The sequence below is a fragment of the Spermophilus citellus genome (genome assembly GCF_964194105.1).
Source record: "Spermophilus citellus genome assembly, chromosome: 10".
Taxonomy (NCBI): Eukaryota; Metazoa; Chordata; class Mammalia; order Rodentia; family Sciuridae; genus Spermophilus; species Spermophilus citellus.
The window spans coordinates 6261811-6285993 of NC_138197.1; the positions used below are offsets into that span (position 1 = coordinate 6261811).

General features: G+C 36.1%; 1 pseudogene across 1 annotated transcript in view; it reads right to left on the minus strand.

Annotated features, from left to right (window-relative positions):
• LOC308658558 (limb region 1 protein homolog) overlaps nt 1–24183 on the minus strand; it is a 138267-nt pseudogene that overhangs the window by 37642 nt on the left and 76442 nt on the right. The window contains exons 7-10 of the transcript XR_014024302.1: nt 7987–8113; nt 7467–7535; nt 6581–6645; nt 2256–2328 (exon numbers count right to left, since the gene is read on the minus strand). The product of XR_014024302.1 is annotated as a limb region 1 protein homolog (transcript). The remainder of the gene's footprint in view (nt 1–2255; nt 2329–6580; nt 6646–7466; nt 7536–7986; nt 8114–24183) is intronic.

Below are 24183 nucleotides of genomic sequence, written 5' to 3' on the forward strand. Positions count from 1 at the left end.
GAAGATTATGAATCTTGCAATTCTTAATCCCTGTTAGTCAAAACATCAATTTTGCCACAGAACCATTTATGTATAATAATCAGTAACCATTTAGCCTATTATCTCCCACCTGAAATAGTCCACAGTGGCTAACCAGCAGTAAAAAGCAAAATCATAACCTTCTAGCACATCATCAAAGAGCTTTGTCAAAAAAAATTTTAAAGATGCCCTACTAGCCTGAACTATCACAAATGATGCCTGGCTAGCCAAAGCACTCACTGTCCTGACCTCTATTACCCTCTCTACCCCCAGACCATCCCCTCTGCCTTCTCCATGCTACTGGGATCTCTCTCTTACTTTGATGTGGCTGCATTTTATATTATGGTTAGCTTTCTAGCCAGTGTTTTCCTTTTAATTTCTTTGGATATAGTGAACTACTTTTGAGTTGAGGAGTCAAAGGATTGAGGATTCTGAAGGAACCCTTCCCTACCACGCAATAGGAAATTGAGAATAGGCTTCATTTTTATTTTTTGTCTTGATAAGACTTAATTCAAATTCTTTCATTCATGGAATACTATGTTTTACCCTTTCTTATCTAAAGACAGAAATAACACACACCACAGGCTGAAACGTGTCTATATACTGCAGGAGGTAGTCTGACATCTTGCTAGAAAGCTAACCATAATATAAAATGAAGCCACATCAAAATAAGTGACTCAGGCTTGTTTACTACATAACAGCATGATCATCTAAAGAAGACAAATTTATTTCAATATTCACTTTAATAAAATTTTATAAACTTTTATAAAGCTGATGCTGTTGACTTAAGTTTGTAATTCTGAAATTAAGTGAGTTTAAATTTTAAAATAACTTTAATCCAGTTAGAAAAATAAAAGACACATCGAGTTCTAGTCTTTGACACAATTTATCTGTACCAAATAAATTACTTAAGTTGATGAATTAATTTTCCTATTTGTAGTTGAAGAAAATATGTGTGTATGTGTATGTGTGTATACACACACTCTAAGGTTTTAATTTAGTAATAGAAACTGGACAGTCTGAATGAAGATTCAAGTAAAGAAAGCTGATGAAATTATTTCAAAGGACAAGTTATTGGAAATACATAAAAAATGAATTTAAATAATCTTTGCCTTTTAACAAGAACCACAGAAAAGCCCCAATTTATATCTAGAGAGTCTTGTGTGAGATGCCTAATTGTTTTTTAAAAAGAGCACATTTTAAGAGGAAAACATAAATAATCCTAACATAGTGCTAGTGATAAATAAAACAAAACATATAATCCAAACTGAATCATCAAGGAGTCTTCAAACTGAAGTTTGAAGTTTCCAGGACTGAGAAACTATTGAACACTGACAGAGACAGTTCAACTTTCCAGCAAGATTTATTTTATTTTTTGATTCACTAATCTCTCTACCATATTTAGATATATTTCATATGTGGTGCTGAGAATTAAACCCAGTGCCTCACACAGGCCAGGCAAGTGCTCCACCACTGAGCCACAGCCACAGCCCCTAGATATATTTCTTATTTCTCAATATTTCATTGTAAAAATAACTTTCTGTTCTATACCTACTCTTAAATTATGATTCTGAAACATAATTAGATATTAATCTGATCTTGGTGGAGAAAGGGTGGTTTTTCAACTTTTTAAAAACATGCTACATAAGAGGAAAGTACAGGGTGAAAAATCACTCAGGTAAAATGAAGATATGTACCTAAACTATGTCATTTCTCTGTTAAACTATCATTACACTTTTCTTCACTGGAAACCAAAAACAATACATAATTTGAAATGAAATTTTAGAATCTTTAATGTGCCTACATAGTTACCAACTGATAGCCAACAGTATTCCTCAAGACAACAGAGTTCACAAGTAAAACTTTGAGAGTCACGTTTGGCACCTTTGTGTCCAAGAAACATGCTACTCTTTATCTTAAAGATCTCAGCAGAACGGAAATGAAGTAGGGACATTACAGTCACTAATGCTGCATACAGACCAAACCACCTCTGCACTTGCAAATCACCTGAAGAGCTGGTGGTAGAAGGCTGCTGGCCCCCCAGTGGCCACTTTCTCTAGAGGCCAGCTGTGCTCATCACAATGTATCCACATCCAACTCTTGGCAGATCCCCTTCACCTGGAAGTCCCTTTGTTACTCTGAAGCCTATAAGAGGTTTGCATTTCTTTCCTTTAATTATCTGTTATTTTTTAATTAAACAGTTGTTACACTGGTCTAAATATGTAATATACATGTACCATTTAGCCGTCTCTGGAGTGCTTCTTCTTCTAGGGTAATAATATAAATTTGCTCATCCAGGTCTTCAAGAATCTAAATTTAAAGACAAAACTATTCAATTATATAACATTACAAAGTTCTTGTTTATTGACTATTTAAGCTACTTGGTCTATTATTTCAGATAATATATTCACTCAAATAACTAAGAACCCAAAATAAAATGTCCAAACTATTTTATTTATAAATTAAGCATGTTTTATAGACGTTGTATTTATTTTCTACAATTTAGTGTATAAATAAACACATCAAAACTTTATTCTCACAAAATCTACATTCATATAAATTGGATATTGTTAAACTAAAAACATCTGCAGTTTTCTCGATGACAAACAAATGTATGAATTTTAAAGAGTCAAAAAGCTAAATATAGCAAATATGTCTTCATGCCAAAGCTGTTATTTTAAAGCCGGAAGGAATGATCATCTAGTCCAACACTTGTCCTCCCATTTATATTTACTGACAGAATTTCTAGTTCAAGGAGTCTATAAACTACATCAGTAACATGCAGAACCTTCCATTTATGTTATGTCTATACATTAAAAACACTCCATGAATATTGAACACTGATGATATCAAAATCATGTGAGTTAGTATTGGGAATAATATTAGCAAATTATATTTTTATATTGTGTACTTCGCAAGTATGAATATGTAACAAATTCCACCATTATGTACAACTATAATATACCAAAAAAATGTAGAAAAAATATGAAAATAAAGTCAATATTTTTTATCATCTCATTTGGACATGACCATTGCCAATATGTGCATATATAGAAATATACTGATCCTGTTAATCTATACAATGTTAATAATTATAATCTTTTAAAAATTTTGAGACCAAAACAAATCATCCAACAGACAGAACCCTAGAGAAATGGGTGTTTTTACTCACTATGAAGCCATACAATAGTAAGAAAAGAACCTCACTCATCAATTACTGATTGTATGGCATATTACCTGCACTGTCTTAAAAACTGATAAAACCTAATGCTTCCAGTTCTGCCTTTGCTAACATAACCATCCTTCTATGAAAGGGGAAAACATGAAAGAAACCCAGAGCTGGTATCAATGTTCTCTATCATTCAAACTCAAAACTACTTACTCAATCATGAGGGGTTGGTGAACAAAGTGCAATAGTGGAAACTGTGTGCCCTTTCAGCTGCCTAATATGATATTCCTAAATCACTCAATCCCTATCACACCTGGAATTTTAATAGTTTATGTTATATTTATGTAAAGCAATCCAAAAATCCCCAGTCTTTCAATAAGTACTTATGGTCCTAGAACTAAGCTAATCAGTGGGTGGACATAACATTTCTTCCCCCAGGAAGCCTAAACCTGAAGAGGGCAACAAATAAGTAATTAGGATGAATTAATGACGAATAAATAAATAATGACAATGAATGACTGTCCTATGAGGGATAAGGAATGGGAAGAAGGGGAGGAAGTCTTCTCCAGATAACCAACAGTGAGGCCTATCCAGGGAGACAATACTTAACCTGAGACAAGTGGCACATGCCAGAAAGTGTGATGGTCCTAAGGGAGCAACAGAGTGGCCCTCTGACAGAACCAGTTGGATAACAAATCAGAGGTGCCTACACAAGTGGACAGGGGTATACCTGTATGGATCACGACAGGAAGGCTCTCTCCTATCAAAGCGTTTCATCAGTTTCTACTGTTTCGATTAGAACTGACCACTTCTGCTTGTTTTACTTGCAAATTACTGAATGTTACGTACCATCACAGGTGCTGAATGAGTGACAGCATTAGCAGGACAGAGGTTCATATGTCAAGTGCCCATGAACATCATACCCTTGATTTCTACAAAACCATAAAAACACTCCCACCATCACCATTTTATACTCCAAAAAAACAATGGCTTCCCAAGAAATGCTCTCTGCCTTCAAAGCCTTTGCTCTACTATGTACTAATGAGGGCTTAAATATGGGTCAGACATAGTCTTTGACCTCAAATGGTAGAAGAGGTCAAATGAATTCAAAAAGTAATTATAGGATTAAAATCAATGTCAAAAGCGAGGCTTAAATAAAATGTTCTGAAAGGTTGGAGAAAGAAAGATTACTGCCAGTTAGGGAGAAGAAAGTCTTGGCCAGTGTGGCTGATGGCTGGAGCACATCACCCAGTGACCTGAACTGACAAGAGGAAGATAGGCCTTTCAACAAAGAAAACCACACAAGAAACACAGAGGAGGAGAGGTCCACTCTGCAGGAAAGCAGCAATGTGACTCTGGAGCTCAAGGAGGAACAGTGCTCCAAAATGGACTCTGAAGCCAGCCTCTGGGTTCAAACCTACTCCATCACAGTTCTGTGACCTAGGACATGCCATCTCCCTGAACTGAAGTTTGTTCAGCCATAAAATACCACCACCTAACTCATGGGTTTCTCATTTATAATACCACCTAACTCATGGTTTAATCATCAGGAGACAATGAAATTTTGTGTCCGATACAGTGCTTATCACTACAGGTTGTATAACCAACCACTGTTATTATGTGTTAGGAGTAAGAAAGAGGCAAATATAAATATGGCTTTGAGGAGGTCATTAATAAGAGACGGGTTTGGGAGACAAATTAGCCTGAGGAGGGGAGACAAATAAGGAGTTTGGTTCTACATGCTGAGCTTGCAGCTCCATGAGGTACTGGATAGCATTTGAGGTGCTAAAGGCTATTTCCAATGTCTTCTCATTAGAATCAGACATTTAGAGGTGAGGTCAGAGTGGCAGGGGTGGTCCAGAGCACCCAGAAGAGCATTAGCAGAACTTCAGAACACCAGAGGACCTTCGGCCTCTGTCTATAGGAAGCAGGGAGAAACTATAGGAATAGAGTGTCACAAAGCCTCTCTAAGATTTGACAGCATGTGTGCTGTGGGTGTGCATACATTTATGGAGCAAATATAAAGTTAGACTTTATTTTTAAAAGAAGATATGATGAGATTATAATTTTCAAAATTAAATAAGCATTTACTAAATGATTATCTACTACAACATTTCCTCAGGGTTTTCCTTTATTTGAATCACCGTGATAGGGGTGATTCATTAATACTACTAAAATAACATAGTATTAGTCAGTTAAAAAGGTGAATGTGAGAAGTGCAGAGGAAGGAGTTTGATTCTCTGCCTAGAGCAGAAACACGAGGTGCAGAGCCTGCGGCTGATGCTGGAGTAGGTAAGAGGGACAAAGGCATGACTGGAGGGGAGCGGCACAGAGCCGTGCGGGAGCTAGAGAAAGACTGCAGAGGGGTAGGAGAGGTCAATCAGAATGGGCTAGGAAAACCCAAGAGCATGAAGGGGTTAGAGTTGAATCTGTCAGCAATGACGATCCAGTGAAAATAACTTAAGTGGCAAATTCCTAATTACAACCAAGAAACTATTTTCTCATTATTAAATATCTGACAAAATAGTTAAAGATAGAAGAAACTTAAGAACAGGTCATCAGAATTACTATCAATTCAAAATCATTTTTAAGGGCCTTAAGACATTTATTTATTGTCTTTTGAGTCACATATTTTATTTTTTTCCAATTTTGTATTGGTTCTTTTTAATTATAAATAGCATTAGGGTTCATTTTGATATAATTATAAAAGCATGGAATATAATTTGTTCTAATTCAATCCCCAGTACTTCTCCTTTCCCTCCCCTCCTCCCTCCTCCTGCTCCCTTCTCTGTACTCTACTGATCTTTCTGCTATTGAAAATCATTTTTCAATGAATATAGAGAGCTGGGCAATCCCTGCAACATGGGAGGTTGAGGCAGGAGGAACACAGGTTAGATGCCAGCCTCAGCAACTTGGAGATACGCTCTCTCAAAATAAAAATCTCTGGGGAATGTAGTTCAGTGGTAGAGTGCCTCTGGACTGAATCCCCAGTACCACCAAAAAGAAATAAATAAAAGAATAAGCAAAGTATAATTCAATTATAATATATAATGTGCAAATTTTCAAAAGCATTCTGCTTTGTAAATCAAAACATGCAGTTAATTTTCAAACAATAGAATTGTTTGATATAAAGCAATGAATATCTGTAAATATCTGCAAAATTTTCTCTTAAAATTGCCTCGCCAAATTTTTACCAAAGTGCCTATAATTAGTACTTTTAAAGCAAAAACAAATATGGTTTCTAAACATAAAAAAAGATTTTAAAAAATGTAAAATTTAAGTAATAAACCTACAAAAATACTCTATTTCTAAAGGCTAATTCACAATCTAAAAGAAGTTCAAATGTAAACATATTTAATTAATAAGTCAAATAATTTATAATAGAATACTTACTGCTGGCTTCACTAGCCACTGGCCCATTACTGTGAACATGCGGGAAAGGCCAACTGGTGTACACACTGCAGAAATGGGAAGACCACCAACAGAGAGATATATACTTTAGAGCTCAGAAAGATAAAGCACAGAAAACTAAAACAACTCAAACAGCATTGTTTTAAGTAAATTCTTGACTCCAACAGATTCTCCCAGTTCTCTGTCAGAAGGTTCTTGCATTTCATCCATGAAGAGGCTAGAGGAGCAGTGTGAGGGGAGGGCAGCGTGACATCAGATGAAAGGTAGTTAAGGCGAGAGAAGGTTCAGGACACTTAAGATTCTAACAGTGGGATGACAATAAGTACTTTTGTTTAAAATAAATTGTATAAAACCAAGCAAAGAACAGATTAAATTTCATGTACTGGTGGAAGTGAGAACCTGAAAAGAATATTTAATAGTGACAACTATAGTCTTAAGTCCTTTCAAATACATTTAACAACTAATCCCTAAGATAGGATGTGATGCCTCAAGTAAAACAAGTTTTGAAATAAAAAATCACAAATTCATCACATATTAACCTACCATTTCCATTTAAAAATAGACTCTGGTGCTCTGAATGTGTTGGGGTGGGGTACTGAACATGTGAACAGGAAGCGAGCAAGACAGAGTATAAGAATGTGTGTCGGGGGGTGTCCCTCTCTCTTTCTTTTTCCAACCCAGCAGAAAGGCTTTCCTCAGAGAATAAAAAAAGCATATTATTATTTCAAGATTTCAGTTTATCGAATTTATCTTGAATAATTAAAAATTCTCCAAGTTGTTAAGGAATCTCATCAGGAAGCTTTCTCATAATTTCCCAGAATACAAAACAACTACTCTCCTATCAATATCAGGCCAGAAAAATACTTACAGAGAAGTAACAAACATCCCATCAATGATATACAGGAATATAAATAGGGTAGGTAGAACTCCCAGAGGTCTATAAAAAATGTAAATAACTTTAATAAGTTCAAAATACTGCACATTAAGATGTTTTATCTTAATATAGGCTGACTATATTTAAAGTATAATAAACACTGTAATTGCTTATTTGAGTGTACTAAACCATATAATTTCTAAATTGTATGAATAAAAAAATATAAAATAGAAGGATAGAAAATAACCCTTTTGCAAAACCTGTTTGGAGGAAGGAAAAAAAAAAGAGCCTCTCTAAAATTTTAAGAACAGAAACCAATTAATTAAAAATAAAAGGCTTCTTACTCATAAAACAAACATTTCTTAAATACATATAAAGTCTTCTTAATTCTGTAAATCAACATCAAGGGTGAACTATATAAAGAATTATTTAAAATGTTATTAAAGTCATATGTAATTATATCCCAAACTATGGTCTCCATTATAGAAACTGATTAATACAAGTAAATCCGCACCATATAAAGATTCCATGCTTGCAGCATCGTTGTCAATCAGTGCTGAAGCCACCCACACTATCCCAAGAATCAGTAATGCCAGCAGCAGCAGCATGACCAGAGTTTCCAAGATGCGGGCTCGTATTCCCTGAAAATGTGTAAGAGAGATGATTTTAATATTTTATTTCATTTCATGAACAATTAGGCTTCAGTCCATATAAAAGCCTATATAATCCTTTGGGAGGAAAGGAAATACTTTATTAGATTTATTTATATATTTATGAAATTTACCTTGTTAATTTACATAATGTTTATTACATCTAAATTTATTTAAATTTTTATTTATCAAAAATTTAATATAAAATGCTTAGTTTATAATGAATAGACTGAGTTTTCAAAATTATAGTAAATACTATCAAGCTTGGAGTAAACTACAAAAAAAATTATGAAAACACTTTATGGAACCATTTTGAATAATTACTTTCCTAACACTTTTCACAAAGAAAATAATTTATGAATTTCTGCCTATGATTCTAGTCAAGGGGCTCCAAGGCAGTTGTTGCAGCAGAGGGCCAGTCTGGGGAACACAGCTTGGTGGGAGCATGGTGCACCAACTCCCAAGGCAAGAACCCACACAGCAGCTCGTGGCCTCCGGAGCCCTCTAGCGTGCAGCTGCAGAACTACTTGCTGCAATCCAACACCACAAACTCCAAGGGTACTATGGCAACTGCACATACTTCCCTTCTCATATTTGATAGAATTTGTGTTAATTCACAAGGCTGGAATATAATAATCATTACGTACATTTTCAAATGTAAAATAAATTCTGACCTAGGGACCAAACCAGAGGCCAGACTTTTAAACTTGAAAACAAGACAAACACAGAAACTTCTTTACACTCCTGAAAAGTCACCAAATAATTGTTTCTGTACCTAAACTTAAAGATGTATATTATTGTTTTATACCTATAATATCTAACACAACAAAATTATAAGTATATATGTGTTTCTCAATAAATCATGTCATCCTTCACTCCATATTATAAGTTAAATAAAGACCTAAAACATACATTCATTTCAATTTTGTCCTAAATATTCTTTTCTATTATCTCAATAGCAGAAATAGGATGCACTTAAATCACAGTAACCCTAGTTACACAAATTCAATATAGAGAGGAAATGTCTTAAAGCCATGGAGACTTAGTCCAAGGCCTGCGTGAGAACCTGAGACGAGTGGCTTTCTCTTGCCAATCCCTCAACAGTGTCATAGCCTTGCCACAGGGTTGCCCTTGGCAGACTTGAAACACTACATGGGATGTGAACGCCAGCTCACCTGAAGCGCACACATTAAGGAAGGCTGGAGAGCCAGGACCAACCAGGTCTGCATTTTAATACATGAACTCTAACACCAAGCAGCTATTGTTCACCTGAGAAGAAACTGAAAAAGTCATAAACTGCTACAGCCAAACATAATGGCCAGCCACAGTATTTCTTTACTGGAGAAGCTTTTAAATCTCCACTTCATAACTTCATACACCAAAACACACCATCACCTTTCACCCTCTTTTCCTCCCACCCTCTCTTCTAATCAACAGTCGATACACATTAAACATTCTGGTGCCTATACACAAAACAGGTAAGGAGAGAGGAGGACTTTGGCAGTGTGTGTCATGCCCTCCCAGCTACCTTTTCTGCCTACAGCCTGTCCCCAGAAATATGTGAGATAACCAGCAGGGTTCCCAAAACATGTAACTCGTGGGTTTTAAGAATCAGGATATCTGAGCTAAACAGTTTAATATTGTTGGATTATAATACAGTAGGGCTCCTAGGACCTGTCTGAAACTTAATATTCAAAAAAATTATAAAATTAGGTAGAGAGAAGTGATGGGAGGGGAGGGGAGGGGAGGGGGGATAGGAAAGATAGAATGAAATAGACATTATTATTACTGTGTGTATATAGGTGACTGCATGACCAATATGATTCTGCAACCTGTACACTCAGAAAAATGAGAAATTATATCCCATCTGATTCAAATGTATGATATATCAAAGTCATTGTACTGTCATGTATAACTAATAAAACAAATAAAAAAGTTTTAAAAATTACAATTATGTTAAATAATTATAATAACATAGGTATAAGCATCATGATAATAAATTTTGGGAAGCCAATCACAATAAGACTTACAAACTTCTCTGGCTGTCAGGTAAGAAATATTTGTTAGCAATTCCACTTATTTTCTTCAAACACACCCCTCAGTCCGGAGGCACCTCTCCTCAGTCTCGACACCTGACAGAGGCAGAGACAGTCTTATTCTGGGCTGCCTTCTTAGGATGAGTAAAATAGCACTCAGCCTTCCATCTGGACTGTGCCCTCTGAAGCAGAGGACAGACCTGTTTACTGTCCAGGACAATAGAGACGTGACCTCCAATCACAGGTCAGACAGGCTTGCTTGCAGCCCATAATGAATGCTGTGGGCTCCCCAAGCCTGGGTCTCCTCAGCTGTGACCCATGCCCACAGTGGGGCAGGCAGCCTCTACCTAGCTGTGGGGCTCAGGGTAAGAGGAACCTCCTCAGGAAATTTTTGCCCTTACTGTGCTGTGCATGACAAAGCCCTCTGTCTCTGACCCAGAAATCTCAAATCTCCAGCCAACATCCACAAACCTGGCAGGCTGTCAGCTCCCAAGCAGGATAAAGTCTCAGAGCCTTCACAGGACTTGTCAGTTTTGGCATTATCGAAAAAAAAGAACAAGCACCCATCCAAGTTGGGTTAAGGAATATGAAAAGACTATCCAGATCTAGCAATGATCCCAAACAGTGGGCAAGCTGACAAAGATGTCCATGCACCTACTGCTGGTGCACATCAGAAGGCTGTGCCATAGAAAGGATGTGGACAAACCCATGAGTGCCATGACTAGCAGGATGGATGTCACCCTGACTGGAACAGTAAGGCCAGCAATACCAGCTTAGAGATCTCACAGGCATGATGCTGAATGAAGAAGTCCTACGCTCAGTAAATGGTGCCAAGAATGAGGCCACAGAGCTTTGTGTCACCTGAAGACATTAGGAATTTGGTTTGGCCACAAGCAGTCATAAGGTCACTAGGGATAAATGTTCCTTGCTTAACGGGGCAGGCCATGGCCTTCTCCAAGTTCCATTGTCCCTCACACCCTACCCCAACTCAAATGCCACACAAAAAAGGACATGTGGGCTAAAGTGGCAGTCTCTCCGTCCTGAGGGGAAGGGAAATCACACATACACACGGGAGTATGAAAGGGACTGCAGGCAGGAGGGCCTCAAACTTCTATGGCTCTGCTGACTATAGTGGCCCAGGGCACCCTTCTAACTGGGCCTGGGAAATGGCTACACAGAACTGCTGGTAAATGATGAAAAAAAAATTTAAATAGAGACAAATATAAATAATTACCTGTTTGGTTACACACTAAAATGCAATGACAAAAAAAAATTTTGAAAGAAGTGATTTAATGATGATAATTCTAGTCATCTTACCAACAACTTGATGTTTAGATAGAAGGAGAAAAAGAATTCAAGAAAACCTCCATTTTAAATAAAAGTCATTTAAATTATGTCCCTCTTTATTCTGGTAATAGAGAAATTGAAATAATGCTATTAAACATTTAAGATTAACACTAATCTTACTAATATCAAAGTCACAGTACTGGGCTGGGGTTGTGGCTCAGCGGAGAACGCTACTCTAGCACATGCAAGGCCCTGGGTTCAATCCTCAGCACCACATATAAAACATAAATAAATAAAATAAAGGTATTGTGTTCAACTACTTCTAAAAAATAATTTTTTTTTTTAAAAGTTACAGTACTAGGACCTGGTATCAAAAGCAATATTACTAAGATTTTATAGAAAAGAACAATCAACATAATAAAAAGCAGAAAACAAGTTTAGCAAAATATTAACAACAAAATATATTAAAAAATACGGACACAGAAAACATAAAAACCAAATATACCCACTATAACTATATAGGCAGATTAGGTAAAAAAAATCAGCTGTATAAGCCATATCTATAATAAAACCATACTAAAAAAAAAAATCAGTGAAAGCCATGCATGGTGGCACATGCCTGTAATCCCAGTGGCTAAGGAGGCTGAGGCAGGCAGATAGCAAGTCCAAAGCAGCCTCTGCAAAAGCAAAGTTCTAAGTAACACAGTGAGACTCTGCCTCTAAATAAAATACGAAATAGGGTTGGGGATGTGGCTCAGGGGCCAAATGCCCCAGAGTTCAATCCCCAGTACAAAAAAAAAAAAGAAAAAACTCATAGGGCAAAGAAAATTTGTATTCAGACATTCAAATAAGTTTTATTATTAAGGAAATAAAGTGCTCAAAATTCAAAATTTACAAAACCTGGACTGGGGTTGTGGCTCAGTGGTAGAGTGCTTGCCTAGCAAGGCCCTGGGTTTGTTCCTCAGCACCACATAAAAATGAAAAATAAAGACATTGTGTCCACCTAAAACTTTTTATTTAATATTTATTTTTTAGTTTTTAGGTAAACTAAAAAATAAATATTAAGAAAGAAAATTTGCAAAACCTAAAAAAAAACCTAACTAAGACACGATAAAGGAAGAAATTAAATGTAGCAATTAACAGGGGAAAAAAAGCAAAATAGTAAGAAAATTAAAAGATGGCTCTTTAAAAAGGATTTAGATAACTATCTGGCTAGAACAATTAAGAAAATAAAAGAACAAAACAGTAGGAATGAGAAAAAATACAAACAAGATACAGAATACATTTTCAAAAGAATACCAAATACAATTCTCTTGTCAATGAATTGAGAAATAGGATGAGATGGGTAGGGTCCAATTCTAGAAAATATATGTTGTTAAAACTGACTCAAGCAGAAGAGAGAGAAAAAAACAAAAGAACATTATCCTTTGAAGAAACTAAAAATATTGGCAAAGAACTTTTTTTTTGGAAAAGCTGTTAGCATGATTGTTTTACAGATGAGTATATTTGAAACTTCCAAATAACAGAATTTCCATGCTAACTTTATTCCAAAAATAGTATGAAAAGTTTCATAAACAATTTTCAGATATTAAAGATAAGCATATATACACACAAGATAAGCATATATACCTACACATCCAACTATAAAAGACTGAATGAATTATGACACTTCTGCAGAGTAAGAAGCTATGTCTTAAACTATGAGAAATGTTCATAACACAATTCCACCATGTGGAATTAAAGTCTGCAGACCTCAGTCTTTAAAAGTACATTCAGAGCAAGCAAGTGTAATCAGTATTATACTAACAGTCTTTATCTCTAGGGTTACAATTTTGGAGAGTTGTTTTTCTTATACACTTTTATGCTTTTCTATTTTTCCAAATTGTCTATAGTGAGTATATATGACTAAATAATTTTTAAAACAAACTAATATTTCAATTTTTTTCTTATAAAGGTTAAATTCCTCAAGATTGTCACCCAAAACACAACTTAAAATTTTCCTAGTTCAGTTTGTAAGCTAGACAGTACAGTAAGGTGGTTAAAGCCTCTACTCTAGCAATTGAATTGACCGCTGGGTTCAAGTATTGCTTCTGCCACTTAGCATATAACCCTGCAAATTACTACATTTCGGCCACTTAGCATATAACCCTGCAAATTACTACATTTCGGCCACTTAGCATATAACCCTGCAAATTACTATATCTCTTTGTGCCTCAGTTTCCTCCTGTGAAGAAGGGGATATGAAAAGCACCCTCACCTCACAGGGCTGCTAGAAAGATCAGATAAATTAGTATGTGCAACATGCTTAGCACAGTATCTGGTACTCAGTCAACACAATGTAATAGTTAACACATGCTTCACATTATCACTTCTGATAATTATCACTTCTATTTCCAAATCAATGTTTTACTACCCTCAACTACCATCTTACCATCCTCTTCTCCTTGTCTCTGCCACCTACAAACCTATAAGAAGCAACCCCATCTTCCTTCATGACTAGGAAGCCACCTAGCTCCTAAGTGGCTGCCGTAATGTCCTCTACCTTAATAAAGTATAGTACAAGCTTGGGTCCAACTAACTTAACCTCCATTCTACCATAGCTGCCCGCAAATGTGCTAATAATGCCTAACATCTTCAACTTCGAAACTGCTCTCAGTTCACAACTTCCCACTGTTCTCCAGTTTCAGACCGCTGACCTGGCCCAGGTACTTGTGATCGTAATTTCTTCTTCCCTGACCTCTCCAATCCTTCCATCAGGCTGTTTCACTTGCCTGCACTGTGAACTAGTAGTGCGTTTTTGTGACAATCCAGTCTCAATGATGCTCTAGCAGTCCTTGCCCCACTGACTCCCACCAGGCCAGCTTAAACAATTCCTTGAATGACTTACTCCTTGAATTCTCAACCCTGTGAAAGAGATTCACAAAACCATCAGAAACCTTGGCTACAACATTCTAAAATGGGCCTCAGAGTTACTTGGCTATCTTAACACTGGCTTTTGGCTGGTTTTAACAATTCCCATCATGGTTTTTAAAGCATTTTCCTTCCTTTGTGATCCATCCTCTTCTTTCTTCCAACTATAGCTGACTTTATCTCTACCTCAGTAGGATACGGCAGAGTGGCCTGTGACCCCCTCGGCTTTCCTCCTCTACCCTGCTTCTGTATGGTTTTCTTTGATCCTATAAAAGAAGACACTTTGGGTCTCTTTCCTCCCATAGCTCAATCCCAGATGGTTATCTCTTCACAAGCGATTATTAGAGTTTCTGAAACAGTGGCATGCATCAAAGTTACAAGGGGCTTGCCCTTTCCTGAACACTGATCCTGAAGCAGTAGCAGCTCAACTAAATCTGGGGAAGATGGTTCACTGATACACTGTTCTTTCCTTATATGCTCTGACTCCTCCTGTAGCCAACAACCCTGAATCGTATGTTTTTAGACCAAATCTTATCACTGTGACCAAGGCCCATAAAAACCAACTGCAATCTTTCCTAAGATACACACAGGTACCCTAAACTTATTTCTAGAATCAACTCATCATTTTATTCCCTGTATCTGCTCCTCCTTCAGTGAAATGTACCTCAACGGTATCATTACTCACTTTGTTTATGCCAACATTTGTGAAATATTCCTGTCACCTACTTTCCTGCACCCCCATTGATGAGCTTTCATCCAAACACCAAGTCCTTCTGACTCTACTGTTCAACTCCAGAACATCCCCCCTCTTCCCCTGCCTCCACACCCACCCAAGAGACGCTCCAGTATCACATCTCTACAAGAACATCAGGAAGAAATGCAGTCACATGCCTTAGCTCTCAGGCCAGAAACATTTAGACAAGAAACAAACACCACTCTCTCTGTAGTAGAACCATATAAACTGCTCCAAAATTTATTTCAAATTGGTCAATATTTTTTTGTTAGAGCAATATAATTACACACGGTATAGTTGGTTCATTTCGATAAAATCATACACACACAAAATTTTATTTCAATCCCATTCCTCTGCCTTTCCCTCCCCTTCTTCCTCCCCCTAGTCTCTATTCTACTCTCTATTCTTCCTCTACCCTTCTGACCTTCATTTCACTTTTTTATTTATTTACTTTTTTTGGATTGGCACTTTCTACATATACATAAAGGTGAAATTTCTTATGGTATGCTTATATGTGTATACAACATGATTGTTAAATTCATTCCATATTTCCTCCCTTTTCCCGCACTTCCCACCCTTCTTATCTCCTTGTTCTACTTATCCTCCTATATCTTTATGAAATCTGATTCCCCTCACTACCTTCTTTCCCTTGTTTTGCTCTAGCTTCTACATTAGAGAGAAAACATTCAATCCCTGGTTTCTGAGGCTGGCTTATTTCCCTAGTGTGATGTTGTTCATTTCCATCCATTTACCAGCAAATGCCATAATTCCATTCTTCTTTGTGGCTCAGTAAAACTCCATTGTGTATATATACCACATTTTTTTGATCCATTCATCTATGGATGAAAACTGGGTGGATTACATAATTTGGCTACTATGAATGGTGCTGCATAAATACTGAAGTTGGCTGTATCATTATAGTATGCTGATCTAGGCGTGAGATAGCTGAATCATATGGTGGTTCCATTTCTAGTACTATGAGGAATCTCCATATTGCTTTCCAAATACTAATTTGCAGTCCTACCAACAATGTATACCTTTTTCCCCACCACATCTCCAGCACTTATTATTTGTGGTCTTGATAACTGCCATTCTAGCTAATGAGATGAAATCTTACTGCACTTTTGATTTGCAATTCTCTGATTACTAGAGTGTTGAATATTTTTTCATATATTTGTAGGCCATTGTGTTTCTTCTTTTGAGAATGTCTGTTGGGTTCATGTGCTCATTTATTGATTGGCTTGTGTTTTTTGGGTTTTTTTTTGGCATGTGTTTTTTGAGTTCTTTATATATGCTGGATATTAACTCTGACAGGGGAAGAGCTGGCAAAGAGTTTCTCCCTTTCTGTAGGCTCTCTCTTCATGCTATTAATCCATTTCCTTCAGAAGATTTTTAATATGATAGCATCCCACTTATTGACGTTGGTTTTATTTCTTGAGCTTTAGGGGTCTTATTAAGGAAGTCAGTGCCCAAATCAATGTGCAAGAGTATTATTCCTGTTTGCTTCTGGCAGTTCAAAGTTTCTGGTCTAATTCCTAATTCTTTGATCCATTTTAATTTGACTTTTGTGCAGGATGAGATAGGAATCTAATTTCATTCTTCTAATTATGGATATCCAGTTTTCCCAGCATCACTTATTTAAAAAGCTATCTTTTCTCCAACACATACTTTTGGCACCTTTGTCAAGTATCAGATGCTGTAAGTATGTGGATTTGAATCTGTGTCCTCTATTTTATACCACTAGTCTCCATGTCTATTTTGATACTAATACCATGCTATTTTTATTACTATAGCTCTGTAGTATAATTTGAAATCAGTTACTGTGATGCCTCCCGCTCTTATTCTTCCAAATGAATTTTTTTTTAAAGAGAGAGAGAGAATTTTTTTTATATATTTATTTTTTAGTTTTCGGCGGACACAACATCTTTATTTGTGTGCTGCTGAGGATCAAACCCGGGCCGCACACATGCCAGGCGAGCGCGCTACCGCTTAAGCCACATCCCCAGCCCTCTTCCAAATGAATTTAAGGACTGTTTTTTTCTAGTTCTGTGAAGAATGTCATTGGTACATTGATGGGGATTGCATTGGATCTGTATATTGTTTTGGGTAGCATGTCCATCTTGACAATATTAATTCTGCCTATCTAGGAACATAGGAGGGCTTTACAGCTTCTAAGGTCTTCTTTAGTTTCTTTCTTCAGAGTTCTATAATTTTCATTTTAGAAAGCTTTTACCTCCTTTCTTAGATTAATTCCCATTGTTTTGTTTTTGTTTTTGACGTTATTGTGAAAGAAGTGGTTTACCTCGTTTCTTTCTCAACAGAATCACAGTTGAAGTAATTAACTTATGAGTGTTGATGTTGTATCCGGCTGCTTTTCCAAATTCATTTATTAGCTCTACAAGTCTTCTGGTGGAGTTCCTTGAGTCTTATAGATCATGTCATCAGCAAACAGAGACAGTTTGACTTCTTTTCCTATTTGTATCCCTTTAATTTTCTTGTCTTGCCTGATTGCTCTGGCTAGAGTTTTGGAACTATATTGAATAGAAGAGGTCAGAGTGGACATTTTGTCTTGCTCCTGATTTCATAGGAAATGCTTTCAGTTTGAAAGACAAAAAAAAATATTTGCAAAAAGAAATCTGATTTTCAGCTATATAAAAAAGAATAAACTATGGGCTGGGGATGTGGCTCAAGCAGTAACACGCTCGCCTGGCCTCTGGGCGCTGGGTTCGATCCTCAGCACCACGTATAAATAAAGAAATGTTGTGTCCGCCGAAAACTGAAAAATAAATATTAAAAAATTCTCTCTCTCTCTCTCCTCTCTCTAAAAAAAAGAATAAATTAACAATATTACACTTACAAAAAGGCTGCTACAGTATAAGCCATCAAAATTATTTGGTATAACTTATAACTTTTCAATGAAATACTAAGGGTAGCTGCTACAGTAAGAAATGAGTGTTACTCTGTATTACTTTGACTTAATCCAGTATAAGGATGTGACAGTTGTATTTCCCTTTTTAAATTTTATTTTCTTTTTATGATTAAATGAGACAAAATCAGCCATGCACATGAAATCAATTAAGTTTATTCATTAAATGTAATATAGCAAATTTTTTTATCTTCAAAAACTTTAGGGAAGACATAACAGGACTATACATAATCAGAAATTTCATTGTTTAACTCAGAGTCAACTAGTTTACAGAAGTACTAAAAATCTATAAACTTAATATCTTTCTTGAGAGCATAAGAATATTACAAAGCCTGAAAGAGTGCAGGATTTATGGCATGTAACACATGAGATTTTTAGGGTTCTGGTTGTGATTCTGTCTGCAAAGTAATGAAAAGCATGATGAGCCCTTATCACTACCATTAATTGCCAGCAGGACAACATATATGCCTACTCTACAGTCCTTTTTCCATCCAGAGTCAGAATTAGGAGATAGCCAACTCCAAGGGGACGCTTCCTATCAACTCTACTCCTGCATATATTGAGCTAAGATATTCATCAGATGTTAGAACACCTCATTGAAATACCCTCAAACAATACAAGGACAAAATATCATCAAGGAAGGAGAAGGGCCCTATGGCTGACCTTAAAAAGTGAGAAGCCTCCTGAAGATAAGAGGACTATGAGGACTTCTCTTTACTATCAATAATTGCACTTCCTTCACATAATTCTGAATGCTTAGGCTGCTATGTCTACGAGGGCCTCAAAAACTTCACAGTATTGTTACACTCAAGTATGAATGCATATCTTGACCCACCCCAAAAGTACAACTCTAAGTTCCTCTAATGAAACCCTTCCCTTCAATTAAGATCATAGCATAACAAGCGCAGAGCATATTCATGCAAAATACTATCAAGATAAGTACTCTCTGCCAATGAAGTGCCATGTTGTTTTCAAGGAATAAATATGTAATCACACTGGTTCATGCCAGTACTATTGTGAAATTACAATGACTTCAACATCATAATAGCTAAATTTGATGAAGCAGGCTAGTAAAGACTAAACAGAGACAGATTTATTTTAGATTTATATAAGCACTGAATGGATAGTCTACAATACTGAAATGTTATAAATGCTTCTTGGAATTTTTGTGCTGGTCAATGATACATTTAATTGCTCTATACTGAATATCAGTGAAGTGGAAACTACAATGTACTTACAAAAGCATCACTAAGAACTTGATATGTTTCTATGGTGATGAACAATCAAACAAGGTTTCTCCCGACATCTGGCCCTCCTATAAGGAATGCAAACACCACTCGATATGCCATGTCTCCACACACTAAGAAAGCCTGGGAAAACCTCTATGTTCACAGAACATGTAAAGAGCAAGTCATTGTTTTGGTTTAATGAAAAGGGTTTCTTAGTAACTTTAAGATAAGGTTTACTCAGCATAGCATCAAGGCTGACCCGTCACACATGCAGTCATGGGGGAACACTAAAGCAGAACAGAAAATAAAAGGAGGACTAATGATTTTAAACCACAAGAAAACTGCAAGCAAGCACTTTTGGAGAGCATCCAATGTCCCCCTTACCCAACAACCACTAAGCACATGCACAAAGGGGCTTGCCCAAGGAAACAGCTCTCCTCAAGTTCTGTGGTCAATAGTGAGATGCTCTTGAATATTAACATGCCATGCAGTCTATTTTAAAAACATATACAGTGATCTACACAAGATGGAAAAATTGACACTATAAAATACTCCAGCTATTAAAACTTTCCCAAAAAAGTATTTTAGGTAAGTTACAATAAAAACATTAATATTGCTAGTTCAAAATGTTCATTATATTAAAATTTGTGGACAGAAATTTCCCATGATATTAGATAAGCTCCAGACTATAAGTAAATAAAATAAAACAACAAATTCCTAGCCTGAAATGAAAGAACTGAACTATAAAAACTTAAATGTAACTCTAAATTTGGGGAGAAATTACTTCTCACCGCACTACTTCATATCAAAACAATTTACTGGTTAGTCAGTGAGACTCTTTTCTTCTATTTCTGTTTTAATTAAGCCTTCAGTAATAAATTTCCTGTGAAATAGAGATGGGAGCTAACATGCAGAGCTCTCATCAGCCTTCTTCTACGTGCTTATCAAATCCTCACAATAAAGAAAAAGCTCAATTTTATTATCCACAAGAAGCTCAACTCAAGAGTAGTGATTTGCCTGTGGTCATACATTCAATGCACTTCAGAACTGACTTTTTAACTCAGGTCTGCCCACCTTCAGAGCCCATGCTTTCCACTACCCCAAAAAGACAGAAATTAGGTACAAAAGAAAGAATGACAAGTAGAAAAGTGGGAAGAAAGCTTTAAACATATGACAAACCTACAATTTCAGTAAGGAACATAAAAGCTTCTTTCACCAGACATTAATTTTCAATTCTACAATAGCCAGCTCATACCACGGTCAAATGCTCAGTCCCATGGGAAACTTTTAATACAAGAGAACATCTTAGTCAATATGCTACTATTCCACTTTCATAAAACTCCCAAGCACACACTCTAATATTTAGACAAAAAAAGATTAGGATTCTTATTTATTACATTATTACACAAAGCAGAAAAGATATTCAGGTTTGCAATTCAAAATAAAGGAATGTCACATGACAATTTAGATAAAGTGTCATGATGCTTTTCTGGCAAAAAATACACTTACACAAAAGCACTAGAAATTCCAAAATACTACAAAAGAGCTGTGCTTTACGGCAGAAACAGTACACAAGCACATGAGAACTATAGGTGTCTGTTCTCTCTCTAAACCAGGTCCTGGGTGAGCTTCGCCAGGCTGTCTCTCCCAGATTTCTGCATTTCTTACAGCCCTTGATAAATGAGAGCAAAGCTGGGTGGTACATGCATGTAAATAAATTTTTCCACTGAAAATCAATAAACTAGTTTAATGTAGTAGCATCTGTTTTGTTAATGTGAGCCCATCACCAAGAAATGAATCATCTTTTTTCCTTCTATGTCTAAATAATAAAAGCACGTTGTTCGGCTTTCGTGTCTATTTATTATTAAATAATAAAAAGCACACTATTTGGCTTTGTATGTCAACTTAGGTGGACTATACCCAGGTATATACCTAACTTCAAAAAACATTACCATGACTGTTGTGGCATCCATGTAACCCTCCCAATGACATCAACCCACCCAAAAGATAACAAAACACTATCATGTTTTCATTTACTTCAAACTTGTAATAAAATACATGAGACATAAAATTCACCATTTAACCATTTCTAATTAAATAAGGTTCATGGGAGAAGTTTGTTCACATGCTGCGGTGGCATCTCCAATAGTCATCTCCAAGAACTCCTCTTAAATGGAAACTATGAGCCCATTAAACAACAGCTCCACTGTGCCTGCCCCAGCCCAGGCAGCCATGCTTCTACTTCCTCTGTGAATGTAACTAACTACTCGAGGTACCTCACCTGAGCATAATCATGCAGTATTTGTCCTCTGAGGACTAGCTTATTTTACTTGGCATAACGTCTGGGGTTTGCCCATTCTGCAGCAGTGTCAGCACATCCTTCCTTGAAGCAGAATAATATCCCATGCATGCATAACCACATGTTGCTCATCTACTCACCTGTCCCCGGACACTCAGGATGTTCCTATCCTCTCACCACTGCTGCGAGCATGAGTGTGCAAATAACTACCTAAGTTATATGCCCAGTGGAGAAATTGCAGGATCCAATGGTAATTTTACTCTCAGTTTTTTATTTTTGTTGTTTTTTTGAGGTACCACCACATTTGTCTATCAGCAATAACTTTTCCATTCTCACCAATGACACTCTAGAATTCTAATCTCCCACATCCTCATTAATGCTTATTTTCTGGGTTCTTTGCTAATAGCCATTCTAATAAGTGTGAAGTAATATTTCATTATAGTTTTGATGTTTGACTGAAAAGTTCTACCACCCTGTTCTTCAAAATTACTTTGACTAGTTTTGGTTTTCTGATTTTCCATAAAATCATTACTGCTTGTCATAAGGGTTTAAGCATTGTTCATTAGATTTATTTCAACATATTTTAGACTATCTTGCCTAAAGGGAATAAAAGGAATTTTTAATTGGATTTCTTCTTTGTTGCTGGTATTTATTGACTTTATGTATTAATCCTATGTCCAGCTTTCTTGTTATATTTTCTTATTGGAAACAATAAATAATTTTTGGATTTTATACAATCTTTTCAATAATCATCTGTTAATAATGATCATTTGAATTTTTCTGTTTTGTTTTTTGTTGGTGGTGGTCTTTTCACATCATTTCCCTGACCTGTGAGGTGAGGGTTACCTATGATGGAAAGGTCAAGAAGAAACCACTAGAACTACATCTACCTAGGAAACTAGTAAACAAAGCAATACCACAATCTTGGAGGAATTACAAAGATTACTATCACCATCAGGGATTAAAAGATCCAGGGGAGGCAATTCTAACATTATTTAGAAAATAAAATTGATTATTTGAAATAAAAATATTTGCAATGACATTCCAATTTTAAATACTTTCTACATGTTACCAATAAGTATTATGTCAATTATTGGCTTAAGGTAGATATTTGTTATCAAGTTAAGAAAATTCCCTTTGTTCCTACTTTGCATTTGGGTGCTTTTTGTTTTGTTTTGTTTTATTTTGTTTTGCTTTTTGGTGGGCGGGTCATTTTTCGGTTTTGGTTTTGTTTTTTTTTTCAGTTTAGGGAGAACCCAGGGCCTCGCTCTTGCTAGGCAAGCACTCTACCACTGAGCTCCATCTTCCAGCCCTTTTTATTTTATGTGAGACAGCGATTCACCAAGTTGCCAAGGCTGACGTCAAGCTCACCAACCTCCTACCCCAGTCCCCGACATAGCTGCAATTACAGGCAATGTGCTCCTAATTTAATCATGAATAAATATCAACTTTATTGAATATGTTTTCTGTCCCTTTTCACCCAACTTGCAGAGAAGCTGCCTGTTTTCTTTCTTGGTTTCATACCACAGAGCAGCAAGGAATGCTACATCCTCCATTCTGCCATCTTGGATCTGTTTTCTCTCTCTTCAGAAGCTCACTAGTGGGTTGTTTTTGTTTGTTTTATCATTTTTACTTTCCTAATATGAATTATCAGTCACGCACCTGAATTTTTAAGGAATTACTTGCAAATATTTCTTCATGAATAACATCCCAGATCCAAGCTATCTATTTTTAATAAATAGAACCAAATTAAGCCTAAGCATTATTCTACTTTTTTTTTTCTGCTTAGCATCAATTTTGAAGTTCTAGGGCTATCTTGATGTGCTATAGACAAGTTTTCATCAGCCAAATACAGAACACTAATTCACTGAATATTAAGCTGAGTAGCTCTACAGAGTCATCATCTTCAACTTTACTAGCATACTCCTCATCACCTTGTATTTAAGCATCAATGTCCCTTATATTTATGGTATTAATCAATCCTTCATTATGAGTATCAGATAAACAACACATGATTAAGAATTTTTAAAAACAGAAACATAATACTCAAAACTACTATTGTGGCTCATGGGGTTCAATGAGTGATCAGTTAAGTCCTGAAACCTTGAGCATGCACCCTGATCTCTCAAATTGTCTGGCATACTCACCAAATGACAGTCACAGACTCACAACATGCCTTCAAAGAAAAAATATTTATAATATGTATGAATACATGTAATATTTATTGACTTTTTAAAAAACAGAAATAACACCATGAGGTATCTTTAGAGAATTAAACTGCAGGAACACTTCCGTAATTTCTGAAAAGTTTGAGAATCATTTGGTGTACATATTCACAGGGTAAAAGAAAAAAAAAGACTTTTTGGGTTCACTATTGATTCTGTTGCTGACTATATACCCTGGAAATTTCATGAGAAAACTAAAATATTAAGACATTATCTACAAAATTTGTGCAATAAAGTATGCCTTGATTATCGCTCAGATATTTAAAATACCAAATGAAATAAAATACATAAGAATACTTTAAAAACAGTAAAATAGTAAATAAATATGAATCTTTCATAATGTCTGAATGCAGGGGGAAGATCTAGTGCCTGTTTTATGTAAGAACTGGATTCAGCATGTAAGATTTGAGGTTAAC